Source organism: Protopterus annectens, chromosome 6.part0 (assembly GCF_019279795.1).
Source record: "Protopterus annectens isolate FY-2018-M chromosome 6.part0, PAN1.0, whole genome shotgun sequence".
NCBI classification, from domain to species: Eukaryota; Metazoa; Chordata; order Ceratodontiformes; family Protopteridae; genus Protopterus; species Protopterus annectens.
The window spans coordinates 1763114823-1763120822 of record NC_056737.1 but is presented as its reverse complement, the minus strand read 5'-3'; positions in this window follow the sequence as shown (position 1 = coordinate 1763120822).

Here is a 6000-nt window from a genome sequence, read left to right as displayed (position 1 = left end):
ATTAATACATAAGGTTTTTATTTTGGCCCAAACTGAGTTAATAACCCCCCCCCCATCTTGGCAATATACATTTATTTCACCAATTTTAAAACCTAATAAAGATCCAACTAGATGTTCTTCATATCGGCCCATCTCATTACTTAATGTTGATTATAAAATGTTTATGAATATCCTTACTGATAGATTGAAGACAATCATTCCCGGCATTATAGATATAGATCAGACAGGCTTCTTTGTAAATAGAAATACTTTTGATAATATAAGAAGAACTTTAACATTAATAGATTTTGCAAATAGGAAAAAGAAAGATTTAACACTTATTAGTCTTGATATAAGTTCAGCATTTGATTCAGTAAGTTGGGACTATCTATTTACCTTAATGAAGTACACAAACTTCTCGGATGCATTTGTAAATCTAATTGAACATTTATACAAAGGAACGTTGGCTTATATTAAGGTAGGAACATATGTTTCACAAAAAATACCCATTCTTAAAGGTACAAAACAAGGATGTTCACTTTCTCCACTATTATTCACTTTAGTAATGGAGCCTTGGGCTAATTTGATCAGAAACAGTACTGACATAGAGGGTTTTGAAATAGATGAAAATACAACATCCAAAATTCAACTTTTTGCAGATGATGTTCTAATTACATCAGCAGGATCTAATTCTTCTATACAGTCTCTATTTGATAACATGATGAATTTTAAAAGTATTTCTGGTTTAATATTCAATGAAGAAAAAACTAAAATACTACTTATATATACACAAAAAAATATTCTCATTAGTGATTTTACTAAATATGTACCCAATTCAGGTCAGATAACTTTTTTTAGGTATAATACTATCTAAAGATATTAAATCTATTATATATAATAATTATAATACCTGTTTTCTTAATATACAAAATCTTTTTAATACCTGGAATAATATGTTTTTTACTATGGAGGAGAGACTTACAATTATTAAAATGATAATATTCCCCAAGATTTTATACTTAATACAATCAATAATACTTCCACCTACAAAAATAATTATCAAGAAACTGAACACATTATGTTAAATTTATTATGGGCACCTAATAGACCTAGGATTGCATTAAAGAAACATACTAATAGCTGGTCTCAAGGGGGTATTTCTTTTCCAGACTTTAATTTATATACTATCTCTTCTATTGTAAAAGTTATTACTTTATTAATAGATCAGTCATATGTCACAAAATGGAAAGATTATTGGGAGCTAATTAGTATACACTTCATGAAAATCTCAACACATAAAAATATGATTGTAAATAACTCCATGTTATGGTTACTAAAGGAATTTTGTACTTCACCTATTACACCTAAACATATGGTTTGTTACCCATTAAATATTATTATTAGTTATCGTAACTTTATATTCATGCACCCTAAGTATAGGGAATGGAATTTTATTGTATTTCCTATAATGTATACTCAGGGTATGCTTTTGTCATCTACTTCTGAAGGAACTCATTTAGGTATAGATAATGATCTAAAGTACTGGTATCAGTTGATATCTGATAATAAAGTTAAAAATCTATATTTCTTAAAACAAGAATTTGATCTAAGAGAAACTTGCTGGTTAGAGGTTCAGACCTTTAGACAACATCTCATTAATAAAATAGATTTAATGTCTATAACTGTTAAAGAATCTATTCCAACACTGATTGATTACTTGATATTAAATTTACAACATAAAGTTTCTGATAAAGGTAAACTTTCATACATACATAAAGTTATCAGACAAGAAACTTTTTACAGTGTAGATTCATACTGGAATTATTTCACTTCTATTAATGGGGACCCACCAAATCAACAAGATAAACAATATATATTGGAATCTGCTTATAGAACTATGTCTTCCATTGTCTGGAGACTTGATACATGGAAATTTTTACATAGATCTTTTTATACACCTTTGATGATGAATAAAATAAATAATAAAGATAATCTATGTAAGAGATGTAATGTAGAAATTAATGCTGACTGGGCTCATATGTTTTATGACTGCATAAAATTGAAAGAATACTGGAAGTCAATTAATGAATTTTTGCAGGCTCTTTTTACAGATAATTTCATTATTTCTAAATCTCTTATATTATTCAACACACCTGTACCTCAAAGTGGTAAAAAGGTTAAGCTTCCCTTGTTATGGTCTATTCTAGCAGTGGCTAGGAAAATAATAACTAGAAATTGGATTTCAGATACACCTCCTTCGTTCAATGAATTTAAAAATGTTATGAATATAGTGTGCCATATGGAAATAAACACAATTAGGACTAGAACAAATAGAAAAACATCTTATTTTATTTTATGGGATAATTTACAAAATTTGTTAAAAAAAATTTAATTTCAATAGCATGGTATTTTAGTTTAATTAATTGATCTGATTGTAGTGGATGTCTTTGTAAATACTTCAGTTGTTTTGTTGAATATTATAATAATACCTATTTTTAATTACTTGTATAAAATTGTTATGATATTTCTCTTATATGTTAAAACAATAAACCTATTAAAAAAAAAAAAAAAAAAAAAAAGAAACATATCCAGTCCAGTCATTAAACAGCACAGAGAATGTATACCTACAGCTAGATGGACGTGTGTGTGCAAATATATTACTATCTTAATGGATACAACATATTTATAGATGTAGTGACATATATATGTGTATATATATATATATATATCTGTATATATATATATATATATATATATATATATATATATATATATATATATATATATATATATATATATAAATATCCAGAGATATATACAAATATATGAACAGATATACATGCAAATGCTGACAACTACACATATATATGCCAACATCCATACGCCCACATATACACAGCAAGTTACACATATGTATGCAGATAAATGTCCCCATATGTATATACGAACATAGTTAGAAATATTTAAGCAAATATATACACCCACAGAGGTATATATGGACAGACATCTGTAGATAGCAATGGTAGATTAACAGACACATATATGTCCACATGCACCGTGAAAGGCCTTGACAGGCCCCAAACAATATACGTCACATACGAATCGGAATACCCCCCCCCGCCCAGACAAACACGTCCACCCTGCAAAACACTACCAAGCTCAATGTAATGTATGTGTGTCATTGAAATAGGGATTTAAATTAGCCCCAGTCATATTCCACATGTTGGCATCACATCCCCCTCTCCCCCACCCACTAGGCAGCCCGAGCAGTACAGAGATATCCAACCAAGGCCATCCGCGACCCATCTATGCATTACCCACAGTTCTGCTTCCCTCCACCCACTGCACACATACAGCCACCATCTCAACCCTGGTTACCAACCCATAGCTACCGCACCACCACACATTGCTCTCCCTCCACACACACCCCTCGGGACCCATCCCATATGTTGTCTCGACCCAAGTATCCTAGGTCTGGCACACACCATAGTCCATGCACATAGCCATGGGTACCTATGTAATTCTGGGTGTAGACGAAAGTTGTATACCAATGTTTGGGCTGTCCTGCATGGGATGAATGATTACCTGGTACTAACAATAGATTTCTTGTGTGACTGTGTACACTAAGGGATTTAGTTGTAGGTATCGCAAAGCATACGTGGCACACAAGGTTGGCTGGTATGCACACGAAACAGTACCCAGCAATAACAGGCAACATGACAGGATATGTAGCTACATATGTAGAGGTATTTGTGTGTATATATACCCATAACTACATGAAGATATACCTCTTCCTCTCTGTAGTACAAATGTGTACATACATAGAAAAACATATATATAGATACCCACATATAGATATATACATATGCAGACACCCATACATCCACATGTTATTATATATATATATATATATATATATATATATATATATATATATATATATATATATATATGTATATATATATTTATATATATACACACACACACATATATATGTATATATATATATATATATATATATATATATATATATATATGTATATATATATATATATATATATATATATATAAATATATATATATATATATATATATATATATATATATATATATATATATATATGTGTGTGTGTGTGTGTGTAAATATACACAGATATATAGGTAGGATATGATACAGCAGTTAAGACTTACATATGTTCACAGGCCGTGCCAGTGGGGTGAGGGGCCCAGTAAACAAATGTGTAACACGTAGCATTAACCTCCCCCAGCTAGACAGGTGAAACATACAAACACACAATAAAAGTATACAAACCACTGCTTCCCAGACTACAGGCATGATACTACCAGTAGGAGAGACCTGCCAAGTCTAATCTTGAAACAAAGACAATAATGTCCCCTGCAGGGCAACCTAAAAATGTTATGGCTATCCGGGCTTTCAGCCATTGCATGGATAACCTACAGCAGGGCATGCATGTTCCCAGACTAAAGGCTGGGGAAGCCTGATGACCCATTGGGTGAGTCAACATACGTGATGGGTCCCGAGAAGTGGAGAGTGGTCAGTGTATAGTGGTGTCTTTAGACCCGACCTGCATGAGGATTAAGGAAGAGTGCTGAAGAGGATGTGCGGGCTGAGAACTATGGGTATGTATATATGGGCTTAGCCGTGCAGGTGTTGGCTGGAGTGGTTCTATGTGGACCGCCCCAGGGATGTAAGTAATAGTGTGCATTGTGCAGAGCCGATGTCTAACGAGCAGCCACGCTCGGTATGAGTCCCACTGAATCAAAGTCTAGTTCATAGGTTCATAGGTTCATAGGTTTGTACTAGGCTATCAGCCCTAGGGCCTATACAAGCCTAGCCATAACAATTCCCTGGCTATTTCTTCCCACACTATTTACTTCCCTGGATCTCTGTCTAGCAGGGTGACTGACGTGATCCCCGGGGTGAATTTCCTTTCTCCCATCCAATCGTCAAGGTTCCTTTTAAAGAGGACTAAAGAGGCACTCTGCTTGACATGTATGGGCAATCTATTCCAGAGTCTAGGGAGTCTCTGGGTCAGGAATCTATCCCTCCAGCATGTTTTGTTTATTGTGATGACAAGGTTTAGATCCCTGGTGCGTGTGGCTCTGAGGGATTGGAATTTCTTTAAGTGTAGCATGTCCAACAGCTCTGGGTTTGACACGGCCTTGTATGTTAAGCAAAGATCGCCTCTGAGTAGACGATATGCCTCAGAGTATAGCTGGAGTTATTTAAGGCGGTCAGCGTAGGGCATCTGCTTTAGGCCTGTGATTCTTTTACTGAGGTATTTCTGTGGCCTTTCCAGTTGTTGCAGATGTCTTGAGAGGTACATACCAAATGGGGCATTGTATTCTATAATGGGTCTAATGAGGGATGAGCACAGTGGGACAATGACCTCCTTTTTTCTGGATGAAAAGCCCTTAGTGATGAGGTTTGCCACATAGAAGGATTTCCTGACTGTTGTGGCGATATGGTTATCAAAGGTGAGACCACTGTCCACCTGTGTCCCTAAGTGTCTTATCAAACTTTTGGTGTTTAGTGTACTGCCACCTATATGGTAATTCACGGATACATGTTTTTTCCCAAAGGGGATAACTATACATTTCTTGGCATTGAGCTTGAGCCCCTGGCTCTGGCACCAAGCATCTATTTCTGTAAGGCCATTTTGTAGAGTATCCACATCATTTGGGGATTCAATAATGGCTCCCAGTTTGCAGTCATCTGAAAACTTTGTTATCCAGAGTCCCTTAGTGTTGGCCTGTACTTCAGAGAAGTAGATGCCAAACAAGAGCAGTCCCAGGACTGAACCCTGAGGTACTCCACTTGTCACTTGTCTGGAGCTGGATTTGGAGTCGGCTACTTTTACAGTGTGGGTTCTATCAGTAAGCCAGTTAGCAATCCATTGGGTGACATAGGGATTAATGCCCAGCTTAGTAAGTTTATCTATGATTCCAGAGTGGGGGATGGTGTCAAAGGCCTTGGCAAGGTCTAGATAGGCTGTGTGG